At 44.6% G+C, this 13,923-nt stretch overlaps 1 protein-coding gene across 1 annotated transcript in view; it reads left to right on the top strand.

Annotated features, from left to right (window-relative positions):
• The window catches only part of IFT74 (intraflagellar transport 74), a 508,298-nt gene that overhangs the window by 322,597 nt on the left and 171,778 nt on the right, over positions 1 to 13,923 (top strand). The window lies entirely within an intron of this gene.

Below are 13,923 nucleotides of genomic sequence, written 5' to 3'. Positions count from 1 at the left end.
TTTGGCCAGCGAGCCAAATACAGCGGCTACAAAAAAATGGTGGTTAAAATCTGAATTTTCAAAACCTGTCCCGGTAAAAATAGTTCATTTCCATAGGAAATGGCCACCTGCCCCTTGGTTTTCTCCAGCTCTTACAGCTATGAGACAAAAATGTCATAGACTAGAGGAAGTCTGGCGACGTGACTATGGTGAGTAAGATAAAAGCATGTATAGGAATGCCATTGGCGATTTAAAAAAAACTAATTTTCGAGGAAGAGACCAAATATTACACGGATATAACTGAATTAGCATCAAACTCCTTGAAATAACTTTTTAAGGTAGTTGAATCTCTTTCAAGCCCCTTGCTTTCTCTTAGTCATCCTCCTAGCCAGGATTTCTATGATAGATTGGCAGACTTCTTTAAACACACAGTTGAAATGGTGTACAGGGAATTTAATACTGTCTGTTCCTCAGCATCTACTCCTTGTAAGCCCCTGATTCTGCTATTGGAGTTAACTAATTTTCCAAGGTTGACCACTGATTAAACAACTAAACGTATTGGTCATGGAAAAGTCCGGAGCACCTTCAAATCTGTGTCCACCCAAGAAAGTACAAGACCTTGTAGTCAATTTTAAGCTAGTTTTTACTACATTGTTAAATGTTGTAATTACATCAGGGAGCTTTTTATCTGAGTGGAAAAAGGTTTCTATTCTACGTTGTTGAAAAACCCCACCTAGATTCTACCGACAAGAGGAATTACCGTCCAATTTCGCGGCTTCCTTTTTCTGCCAAACTCACGCATATGCGTGGTTAAGGCAGTGCGAGGTCTAGAAGCTGGGATGGGTGGGCACATGATCAGAAAGGATTGGGAGAGATGCAGTGACGTGAGTGGGGCTAGGGCCGGGTTTTGGGGGATGGGGGTAGCTTTTAAGGGTTGGGGGTAGTTTTTAGTGCTCGGGGTGGGATGAGTAGTTTTTAGGGCTCAGGGGGGTCGGGTGTATTTAGGGTAGTGGAGCTCTTCAGGATAGTGTTTAGGGCTTGGGGGTCGGGTAGTGTTTAAGGTTTATGGGCTCTGGGTAGTTTTTAGGGCTCGGGGGGTTGAGGTAGTTTTTAGTTCGGGGGTGTCAGGTAGGGTTTAGGGCTCAGGGGGGGTTGGGTAGTGTGTAGGGCTCGGGTTGGGGTAGGGTTTAGGGCTCGGGGTCTGCGTAGTGTTTAGGACTCGGGGTCAGGTTGTGTTTAGGGCTTGGTGTAGTCGGGTAGTGTTTAGGGCTCAGGTGGGGTACTTTTTAGGGGGGTCGAGTAGTTTTTAGGACTCAGGGCGGGGGGTTGGGGTGTGATCTTTACCATACATCACTTTACTAGTCATGCCTTTACCATGAAATTACGCGGTAAAGGCATGCGTGGTTAAGGAATGCATTGTTTAGATACATTCAATGTTGGGGCCGCGTAGTAGAGGCACACATGGTTTAGCCATGCATGCCTCTGTCATACAACCTCCAAAATGTTGATATCTATGGCGGAAAAAAGCATTGGACTAATAAATCCTTAATCTCATCACATATGGTCAGACGTTATAGTTCATCCAGATTCTGCCCACCACTCCACCAAAACGATGTCACCTACCTCATCTCAATCTACTTCGGAAGGAAGTGGTAGTTATCCTAACCAAAGGTGCTATACAGAAAGGCTCACATTCTCAGGAAGGAACAGCTTCTAGTCTCACTTTTTCCTCATAGACACGGAAATAGGTGAGTGGCAATGCATTATAGACCTCCAGAAATTAAACAGGTACTTAAGGAAACAATCCTTTTGTGTGGTCACCCTCTCCAACACAGACACCACATGATAGCGATAGATTTACGGGATTCGTACTTCCACATCCCCATCCATCCCAAAGATGGCATCAGAGTTTTTCCATTTGGCTTCAAAGCAGCTTCCTGCATTTTACCTAATGCCTAGCCCCTGTGCCAGTTTTACTCAGGAAGGACGGTCATCAGGCATTCCCCTACGTCGACAACTGGTTGATAAAAGTACCAACACCATTTCAAGTGTCCATGGCCACAAAGGTTTGCCTAAAGTTGTTTCACAAACTATGTTACCTTGTGAATTATCAAAGACAATGAACTACTCATTCCAAGAAGATACTGTTCCTGGGCTGAAACACTAGGTCCTGTCCAAGACAAAGACTGTCTATCCCTGGACAAGCAGCAAAGACTAAAGGAACTAGCTCTCAAACAATTTTTAAAAAAAAAAACGTTTCAGTGGATCTGTTCAATTTGCTCTTGGGAATGATGTCTTCAGCGATCAGTCTGATCCCTCTTGCATGCCTGAAAATTAGAGCTTTACAGGGACAGCTATAAAAACAGTAGATTCTAATAGAAGGATTGTGCACGGACCTGGTGAACAAAACACCAGGTATGATGTAAGCTCTGCCGGAGTGCCTCAAGTTCTTACCTCAAATACTTCACTTCCTGGTGACTACGGATGCCTTGCTGGAGAGCTGGGGCGATCATCTATAGAACCTGCAAATTCAAGTAAAGTGGTCTCCGCTCCAGAATATCAATCGACTGGAGCTCAAAGCCTTCTATCTCAGTCTCGAAGCTTTCCTGCCAATGATAGCAGGGTCTTCGATGTTAGTTTGCACGGACAATACCATCAGCATGCAATATGTGAACAAACAAAGCGGCACAAGATCACTGGTTCTGTTCAAGGAAGCACAGGAAATCTGTAGCTGCTTAACAACACACAGAATAACTCTTTGGGCCGAACATGTTCCCGGAACTAGCACTCTCCTAGCAGATATGCTAAGCAGATCTGGAAATAGCCTCCAAGAATGGGAGTTTGATCAGTGGGCGCTAAATAAGATCTTCTCGTTCTGGGGCAAACTGGCTTTAGAGCTCTTTGCAACAAACAAAAAACACAAATGCCAATTCTTTGCAAATTGGCATCCACATTTAGGATCGTGGGAGAATGCCTTTCAGTCAGATGGTCCAGGATCTATACTTGCGTTCTCCCCCCCCCCCCCCACCAATAACTCTAATACCAAAGGTTCTTAGCAAGATGAAAGCGGAGCGGTGTCACCTCATCCTGATCGCCCCCAGGTTGCCCTGGCAGCATTGGTTCATGGAGCTTCTCCTGCTATTGGAATCCAACCACATTCACCTACCAACATCCCGAAAACCTTTGTCGATAAACCAAGTCCAGGTCCTTCAGCCTGACCCAACCTCTCCCCTCTTAAACACATGGCTCCTAAATTTCATGGAATTAAAGATCGCAATATTCCTCAGGGGTGCAGGGATATTCTCTCAAAGTCAAGTCGGATCCGTGATAAAGGCATACAAACCGTAAGGGAAACGTTTCTGCCTATGCCAGAAATCAAACCTACATCCTCTACAAGCATAATCTGGCAGATAACTACCCATCTCTTCTCGATAGCTCAGCCACGTTTGGTACATGCGTCTGTTAAGGTACGTCTTGCAGTAATATCAAGATACAGACGCTCATCATGTGTTTTCTCTTTCTGCTGTAGCAGAATCATCAAACAGTTCATAAAAGGATTATGCAGAGTTTTTTCCTTCAGTAAGGGCTCCTTTCCTGGACTGGCACCTGAACTTAGTTCTATTTCAACTCATGAAGTGTTCATTTGAACTTATACACAGAGCAGAGCTCATATTTCTCACATGGAAGGTAACCTTGTTACTAGTGCTCACTCCAACCAGGACAGTGAAGGAGATACAGGGTTTCTCCATTCAAGATAGTTTCTTGTGCCTCACTGGCAATTTGACACTTCTCAGAACCAATCCAAAATTAATTCCCAAGGTTCCTTTGGATTTTCATTTTAAAGAGCCTATAATATTTCAAACTTTCATCCCAAATTGAACATCTCCAGCTGCCATGTCTATTCATATGCTAGGTATCAAGATATATCTAGAATTGTACTTACAGAGCACTAAACAAATCAGGAGAACTGACCAACTGTTTGACTCAGATGGAAACACTAGTAAGGGTGCTCCAGTCACAAAGGCAACCATGGCTCAATGGATTTCAGCTGCAATCCAGTTCTGCCACTCAAAGGCTGGTAAGCCCCTCACAATGAAAACAAAGCGCACTCAACTAGGGCAGTTTTTACCTCAACTACTTTGTGGAAGTGCCTGTAGAGAAAATATGTTGTGCTGTGACTTGAAAGAGTGTGCATCTATTCATGCAGCATTATTGCCTGGAATCTACATAGCGCAGTAATGCAGCGATTATTGGACAGGTTTTACTACGCCACTTATTTCAATAAGGGGAGACACTTTTGGTTCCATGTGTTTAATGCAAAATTTAACAAAACAAAAAAGGTTACAGGGACATTAAAGTTAGGAAATAGAATTTAAAAAACCTTAGAAATTCAGTGGAAAAACCAAAGGTTACAGGGACGTTATAGTTAGGCTCAGATTTCACTTGTACAAAACCAGTGAAATTTCAGCAGTTATAGTTACCTGGGCTAACTATAACTTATGCCTCTGCAATGCCCTGCTTATGACCTCACATATTGCATCACTCATGACATGGTCAATGACATTACTGATGACATTATATGTGAGGTCATAAGCAGTGCATTGCGGAGGCGTAAGTTATAGTTAGCTCAGGTAACTATAACTGCTGAATTTCACTGATTTTGTACGAATGAAATCTGAGTCTAACTATAATGTCCCTCCTATAACCTTTGCTTTTTTCAGTGAAAAAAACATATGTATAGCGTCCTCGCTGAATAAAAGCCATCAAATAACCCCGAGAGTGCAAGGAATTTCCTTTTGGAGATGTGAGCGTGATTCATTTACATGGACTCACCACCGTGTACCAGAACACCCGCCTTGAAGAGTGCAGTAGTAGCTTTTTGGGGGAACAAGGAGCGGAGCGTATAGCAGGCTGATTGCAACTCCATGGCAGATGGAAAGCACCACCGCCGATAAGGATCGGCAATTATTCAAATTACTGGAGCAGCGCCATATGACTGACTCCTGCAACATGTGTTTAGGAACTGCCATGGTTTGGCGAGGGGTTGTCATTGTGTGGACACTTAAGAGTCAACAGCGCACTTTGTTGAGAACAAGGGAGAACTGCTCGAAACTTACCCATCCATGGGAACATTTACGGCGAGTGCGCCGCAGCGGGATGTGTATTGTCATGCAGACGGGGATTTTGAACATCGCGGGGGCCCTGCTGTTTTACTGAGAGATCTGGAAACATCGGATCTAAGGGAATTGGACATTGGTCTGGAAGCCTCAAAATGGTAGTCCTCTCTTTGTTTCCAATGATTTACTCATCCAATGAGGTGAAGTTTTGTAATTCAAAAAGTATAACGTTGGCAATGTCTCATCTGTAATGCGAGCTGGAAGAAGGCTAAAAGCCTAAACGCGTCTTCGCTGAATACAAGCCATCAAATAACACCGAGAGTGCAAGGAATTTCCTTTTGGAGATGTGAGCGGGATATATATATATATATATATATATATATATATATATATATATATATATATATATATACACATATATACACACAAATAGTTTGCAAACATCAGAGAATCTGGAAAGTCCTCCACCATTAACAGCTGGAGATGTGGATCTTTTTCAAACAGCATGGGATCTGCAGAACGACCAAGGAGGGGCAGCCAGTACCAGGGGTTTTTCCCAGCACAATACAAACAGAGCATTTGAAACACCATTTAAGCCTAAATCCACCTTTCAACCAACGTGACAATTTGGATGTCTATCATGAACTTGTTGTGCAAGACTTGAAGAAATTATATAGTGCTACCAATAAAGTCCGCCACAGTATAAATAAACAAAATTTATGTTATCAACAACTCATGAAGAAATTCGAGGAGAATACTGACATAATTGTAAGGCAGGCGGACAAAGGCGGCAACGTGGTCTTATGGCCACGGCAGCTCTACATGGAGGAAGCTGAACTTCAACTGTCTGACATAGCATGCTATAAAAAGAGCAACATCCATTCTGTTAAATCGGCATGAGATGACCACTATCGCAAGCTCCTGGCCTGGAGAAGTGGGGGCCTGTTAACCAACGAGGAATATCGTTTTCTGAACAAGGAACATCCTGTTATCCCCACATTTTACTTGATTCCCAAGGTGCATAAAAACATTGCCAAACCACCAGGCAGGCCAATAATTTCGGCCATCAATAGTGCCTTGGAAAACACTGCCAAATACGTGGATTTTTTTCTTCAAGAGTGGGTAAGGGGGCTAAATTCATATGTACAAGACACATCTGATTTTTTGCGCAAAGTTGAACATATACCATGGGAGGCAGACATGTTATCAATGACTCTTGACGTAACCTCCCTGTATACGTCGATTAGACATTGTGATGGCCTGAAGGCGGTGGAGCATTTTTTAAACTTGAGACCAATAAGTTGTGTGTCCCATAACAAAATGTTACTACATACGATAACTGCATGTCTTGAGCAGAATTTTTTCCTTTTCAATAACCAAGTCTACCAGCAAATCCGGGTCGTGGCCATGGGGGCCTGCTTCTCCCCCAGTTACTCATGCTTACACATGGGACTGTGGGAGGAGCAGGTCCTGATGGGCGAGGTCAAGGATGTTGTGGTGAATCATGTTGTTATGTACCTGAGGTTTATTGATGATTTGTTTTTTATTTGGAAAGGATCGAAACAGAGTGCACAGGCATTTGTGGATAAACTAAATATGAATTGCCTGAATTTGCAATTCACATCAGCCATAAGTGAGAATTCTGCATTTTTTCTTGATGTGGAGCTATATGTGCAGGACAGCAAATTGGTCACTAAGCATTATAGAAAGCCCACTGCGGGCAATACAATTCTTCATGCCTCTAGCCATCACCCCCAGCACTTAATACGCAGCATCCCGTATGGCGAGATGCTGCGTATACGACGGATCTGCAGTTCAGACACGGATTGCATCCGTGCCCAAGATGCCAGTAAACTTCGCTTCTTGGAAAGGGGTTATTCAGGTAAAATTATTGATAGCGCGATCAAGAAAACAAGAGGCATATCTAGATGTGAAACTTTGGTCCCCAAAAAGAAACAAGTTACTTCTAGTGAGGATACTTTGAATGTGCAATCCAGGATTATATTAACTTTTAGTCGACAACATCAGGAATTAAGGAAAATTTACTCCCGCAATTGGAACTTGGTACAGGGGGATCCCATTATTGGCGATTTAGTAGCCAATAAACCAGTTCTAACCTTTAGGAGATCAATCTCGATGAGTAACAAGTTAGTTAGCAACTGTCCTGAACTGAATACTCCGACAACCTGGATGGCACAAATCAAGGGCTTTAAAAAGTGTTCCACTTGCAAAGCTTGCAAATTTGGACAAAATAAAACCCATTACAGCAGTCCTTTTAAATCTGAACCCACCCTTATAAAGAAGAGAACCACATGCAAGACAGAATATGCTGTGTATTTGCTGGAGTGTCCTTGTGGACTGAAATATGTGGGTAGCACTAGGTTACCGGTCCACAAAAGGATACTCCAGCACATCAGGGCAATTACAGGGAAGGATCAGGCATATCCTGTCGCTAGACATTTTGAGCTATTACATGACTGTAACCCCAAGTTTCTCCATTACTATGTTATTGACATGGTTCCACCGATGAAACGTGGGGGTAACCGAGAGGGCAAACTACGCCTCTTGGAGACACGATACATCTTGGAGCTCAACACTAAAAATCCGGCTGGATTAAATGCTAGTGAGGACTTTTTTACCTGCCTGTAGGACCTGTTAATCACTCATATAATGGGTATATTCATGACGTGTGTGTGGGGAGTGACAACTTCAAGTGACAAACAGTTAAAAGAAAGGGATATTTGAAATCTGAGGGAATGAAAATAAAACATCTATTACCAGTAGATGGTAATATCGTACATGAATTTAGATCCCGTATATCTTGTTTTAACTGTTTTTAAAATAAGGAAACTATCTGGTATGTACATATATTTTTTTAGAGGAAGGATTATATCTATATTGCACTATTTTTGCACTATTTGCACAAACTTTTTGAGTGGATTATTTAAATTGTGGTTACTATAATGGAATTATTGGCTAAATAACAACGGCCCACTTGGGCGGTATTATTCATTCATTCATTTTACAAAATATAAAATGATAGCCGGTTACTGATGGAAATGTCAGCTACATATTGACCAAGAATTCAATAGAAGAGGAATACAAACAACTCAGGGAGGTCTATCTGACACCCTAAATAAATATCGCAAATAAGGATCTTGTGAATACTGTAAATAATCTCAATAGCAAGTACACAGTAACACAGGAAAATCTGTTTTTATATATATTCAGGTTTTATAGATTTATATATTTTTGTAAGTATTTATTCTATGTATTTATACAATGATTGATCTTACTGTGTATATATGACGACATGTTGTAGTATTTCTTCTATGTCAAACAGGCTGCAATGGCACCTGAAAATCATTTCCTGTTTACCACTTTAAATACCACTCTTACCGTCAGCAATGTGTCATGTGATCAAGACCCGAGTGGGGGTCGAAACGCGTTATGGCGGACAGGCTGGGCAACTAAATAAAGCACTTTTGATTGGCACTAATCGTTTGGGTCCGCTTCTCGTCTCTGTGTTCAAGCGAAGCACTGGCAGTGGCGTTTTGCATTCATATATATACATATATATAAAAATACAACATGTATGTTTAGGAGTGTGTATTCACACACACGTATATACATTTTATAAGTAAATATAAATAAATATATACACACACACAAACACATATATAATACCACAAAAATGTGTGGTAATGGCCCACGATGTAATGCAACACGTTGTATTATATATATATATGGAAAATGCATTCTTGGCAATGGCATTCGTTGTAAAGACATTCAACCTGTTTCTGCCACTTCTGAGCAAGGACTGTTCTCTAGCAGGAGAGGGCCCAGAGAAGGTGCCATTTAGCATTCCAGAAAAGGATGAAATTGATGGGGGGCGTCAGACCCTTCAGTTTTCTATAACAAGATAATTGGATATAAGATCTCCTTTACCTTCCAGCACCACCTGACTTAAAAAGTCATGAGCCTGTAAGTTTTTGAAAAACTCTGTCCTGCAGAAACCCCATGACTAAATCCTGATTATAATAATACTATCTTTGTGCCCAAGTGTTACATAGTCATGAGGGGCTGAATAGTGTATGAAGCAGGTCACAGCAGACCTGTTTAAAAAACAGAGATTAGCAAACTTAAAAGAAAGATATTCTCTATATCTTGTGAAAAAAAATCAAAAAGAGAAAAGAGCTTTCATATGTTTAGCCATTAATAACAAAATCATTTTACTCCAAGCAGACCAGTTATCCCATCTACCTTTTAGAAGGGAAGCCTTATAAATCTTAGCGAACTTCATGGTTATCCACACACAAATGAACATATGCACAAGTCCAGTTTCCTAATAAATGAAGTTAATGCAGGTAAAGGAGGTGTTCTACAAGATACATAAAGTGTAGGAGAAGTACTATTTTGACCAGTCTTTAGAGGCCAACTGTTGCTATGGGGTGGTGTTAGACCTGGCATCATTGGTGTGGGTTTCCCCCTGTATTTTTTGCCTTTGCCTCCTGTGTGTTTGCTGTGTGTTTGACTTCGTTTTTGCTGGTCTAGATGCTTCGGGCACCTTGCCACTGCTGTTCAGTGCCAACGTGCAAGTGCTCCCTTTGTAAATTGTTGTTATGGATTGGTGATTCCATGATTGGCATATTTGATTTACTAGTCAGTCCCTAGTACAATGCACTGTGTGTGCCCAGGGCCTATAAATCAAATGCTGCTGGTGGGCTGCAGCACTGATTGTGCCAACCACCTAAACAGCCTGTAAATGTAACTCAGGTTGCCATTGCAGAGCCTGTGTGCAGTTTGGTACTGCCATGTTGACCTGGCAAGTGCACCCTGTGGGAAGTTGGCCTGGCATATGCTGTTCCTAGTTATAGGAACACCTTGCACCAGTCCAATTCGACTCCTATTGATGATAGGTTTAAGACAACCTTTAAAGAAAGCTATCCTAGTGGTAGCTGTGGAGAGCAGCCTTCAGGCTAAGTCTTGAAGGAGTGTTAAGCTTATTGTTTTACCATAATAACCTCTTGAATAACCAAATGAAAGAGTAGCCCACACAGGTATATATATAAAATATATGTATTTATTCTCGACAGAATCCCACAGTCACTTTATGTGGCTAGTGGCAAAGTTACAATTCAAACAAGCATTTCTAAACACAATAAATAGCACAGAAATCAATGGACCCCAGGGGGGGACCAAACCATATACTAAAATAGTGGTATAAGAACCACGACAATTCTACAGGCAATGCCTAGGGCATTCAGGATCGCTTGCCCCTTCAGAATCCACCCACAGTTAAGAGGAAGGGGACCCACGGGAGACACGTGCAGTGCAAAGAGCTGCTATCGGGATCGCTATGTTAGCCTATGGAGAATGTCGCGGTTGAATATTTAAAGCTTAAGGACACTTCTAGCAACAGTACAAAGTTAAGGCTTGAGACTTAAGGCTTTGGAGAGCCCACCACCACTGGAGTACCGAAGTACCACTGTTACCTGCCCCAGGGGAGCCGGGTGCATAGGTCGATTCTGGTGTCGGGTCGCGGGCTGATTTTCTATGGAAAAGTAGTCCAAACTGTTGCTAGCTGAGAGTGTCGTTGAAGTCGTGAAGATTAGAGTTGAAGAGAAGATAAAGATGAACCTGAAAGCAGAGGGGACAGAGTCTGGGTCACAGCAAGTGACCAGGGAGCTCACAGCAAGGAGCTCGTGGAAGTCGGGTGCTTCAGGTGTAGGAGGTACAGCTGGGCTCTGCAGTCACGGGCTCCGGGAGGCTTCAAGGAAGGCCAGCTTCTGGAGGGCGACTGTCCCACGTCGGCTTAGGGTCGCTGCGGTGTTAGTGTCCCGATTGGATCCACTAAGCATTGGCAACCGCAACCCACGCAAGATGAACAAAGCAGCTGCTGGTGCAGACCCACGAGGTCTGAGGGTGCTCTCCTTTGCAGGGAGCGTAGAGCAGGCCTGGAGCAACCAGGGGAACTCTTGGAAAGGAAGATTGTCCTCCGTCAGGGCCCACAAGTCGAGAGACAAGGGACCGCGGAAGGCAGCAAAATGGAGTGCGTAAAAGGGCTCCCACGGGCCACCGGAGCGGGCCAGGGAGCTGAGAGTTGGCACAATTGCTGCTGGATGGTTGGCTCAGAAATGGGCCAAAGCACAACTTCCCCACTGGTCGGGGTCGTGTGCTGGACAAGAGGTGGCCGGTGTCTCGGGGTATGCGGGGATCTCGACACCCACGTGGTCCAGGGTGCTCAGACTTGCTGGGCACACTCACAGGACGCTGGGATGCACTGGAGACCCACCTCGAGGTTGCTGGAAGGCGTCGAAGGTCGGGAGAGCCACGAAGTTCCAACCGGGTATCTTGTAGTCTTTTAGGTGCCTGCCAAGCAGGGGGATAACTCCTTTATCCCAAGGGAGATTTCTTCAGTCAGCTGGGCAGCAGCTCGTCGAAGGTCAGTTCTGTGAAGTTCTGCACGAATCTAAGGCACTAGGGCAAAGTTATTCCCATATATCCCTAAGATTAGGGGATGGTCCAAAATAGAGCCTACCAATCAGAGTAGAGGCGGGAAAGGGTGGCTACACCCACTCCCCTTTGTGTGTTTCCCGCCTGGGCGAGGGGCAGGATGCCCCTGAACCGGTTCCAGGTGGTGTATGCAGAATTGGGGCTCTGCAGCTGCCTACGTGCAACTCTGAAAGGACATTTGGTGCACCCACCCTGTTCCAATCCACATTATCCTGTCTGGGGAGGTGCTGGCACCTCCCTGCCACAGGAGCCCTATTGTCCAGCTGGCGAGGCTGGGGTTTTCCCCAGCAACAGCCAGCCAGAGTCGTGTAGGTGGCGGACAGTAGCCATTTTGTGGTACATGTGCACTTTTAAATTGGTGTCTAAAATCTACCGCTTTTCCCATATCACCCTCCTAGCAAGGGGGAATCGTGCCCCCATGCCCATGGCTGGACTGGGGGTATGATTCCTTCATGTTTGACACCAAACACGATATGGTTCTGTGTAGCCATTCTCAAGTTATCGCGATGACGCGATTCACTTATAATGCGGTTTAGAGTATATGGTATGGCTACACTACAAACAACCCAGTAACGGTTTTACGAAGGTTGCAGGGAGGTCCTACTCACGTAGGGGTCCCCCCTCACACATACCTCAGCACCCAGCCCTGTAGGATTACCAGGGCCTGCCATAGTGGTGACCTATGAGAGTATATGTGTTGTAATGGTATGGGACATAGGGTACCTACATCCCTGTAAGGGGTGCTAGCACCACCTTACCCAGACTACAGTAGTGGCCTGGTGGTGTCAGTTTGGGTGGCTGTCCCAGGGTGGCACAATAAGTGCTGCAGCCCTGGTAGACCTACTGGGGGACCCATGCCCTGGGTACCTAGGGTACCATCTACAAGGGACTGGTAGGGCATGCCCAGCATCCAATTATGTTTGTACCTAGAGTACTCACAACAGTTTTAGGGAGAAAGCAGATAGGCTGGGGTCCTGGATAGCAGGATCCCAGCCAGACTAGTCAAAAACCACTTAAATACCAGGCAAAAAGTTGGGGGCAACCATTAGTCAGATTCCACTCTCCTACACACCCACTGGCCAAGCCCTAACCTTACCTTTTCTTACATATGAGTCACCCCTAAGGTAGACCCAAGGTACCCCTGTGGGCAGGGTGCAGTGTATATGAAAGGTAGGACATACCCCGTGTGTTTCTTGATAGTGAAAAACGAAATTGGCAGTATTTCACTATTGCAAGGCTATCTGTTCCCATAGGATGGAATAGGGAGTTTGCTTATAACATTTTATAAACATAACTACCCCAGGGAACAAGATAGGAAAATAAAGTATGATATGTCTGAACTCAGAATGTTAAGATGCATCTTTTAGTGAGGGTGATTTTTACATTCTGTGTTTCAAAATATCACTTTTAGAAAGTAGGTATTTTCTTGCTTATACATCCAGTGTGTTTCTGCCAGGATGTGTATTGACTGTCTGGCTTTAGCGTGACAGGGCCTGGCTTTAGTGTAACAGGGGCTGGGGAGGTGCAGTGGCTCCAGAGAGTCTGGATCAGTCAGGGCTGGGCTGAATAGACCTAGGCTTCATTTAGGGGGAGGAGATTTCCTTTCGCCTGAATGGACCTGGTCTGCCTTCCACAATGCTGTCTCCACCTCCTGCCAGGAAGGTGCACCAGTGAGGACAGAACTGGTTTTGGCTGGGCACAGACACTCTCTGCCTTCAGAGAACAAATGATTTTGCTGTATAAATATTGGGGTCCAGACCCCAGAACTTTAGATCACTTTTGGACTTCAAGAGGAACCTCTGCCAAGGAGAAGAGCTGGAGAAACTAGAGGAGGAGTACTGCCCCTTTGCTGTGTGCTGTCTGGGGTTGGCCTGCATTGTCTGTTTCTGCCAAGGAGAGGAACTGTGTGTGCATCCTGCTTGAGAATGTATCTCAAAGGGCTTGAAGAGGAACTTGCCCCCTGTTCAAAAGGTCTCAGGAAGAGCATGGACCTCACCATCCTTCTGGGCACTGTCTCTGGTTCCGCTGGTTCCAGTCGCCACAGAAGAAAAGGGCAACTGGCTCCGTCACCGAGTCCATCGCAGACTCCATGTCCTGAAGGCACCGCAGAGAGCACCGCCTCGCAATGCAATCCTAGTCTCACCGACTCTGTCAACGAGCCGCTGCTTGCACCACGACTTGTGGGCATCACACTCCGCAACGCTTCGCTACACGCTGCACAGACATCATCGACCCCATCGCTGCCCGCCTCCAAAATCAACCGGCTCCTTCACCGCACCATGACCTGCCAGCACTACATCGAGCACTGCCT

Source organism: Triturus cristatus, chromosome 2_2 (genome assembly GCF_964204655.1).
Source record: "Triturus cristatus chromosome 2_2, aTriCri1.1, whole genome shotgun sequence".
Classification (NCBI taxonomy): domain Eukaryota; kingdom Metazoa; phylum Chordata; class Amphibia; order Caudata; family Salamandridae; genus Triturus; species Triturus cristatus.
Note: the sequence above shows the minus strand (reverse complement) of the source record. Positions and strands in the feature narration are given on the sequence as shown.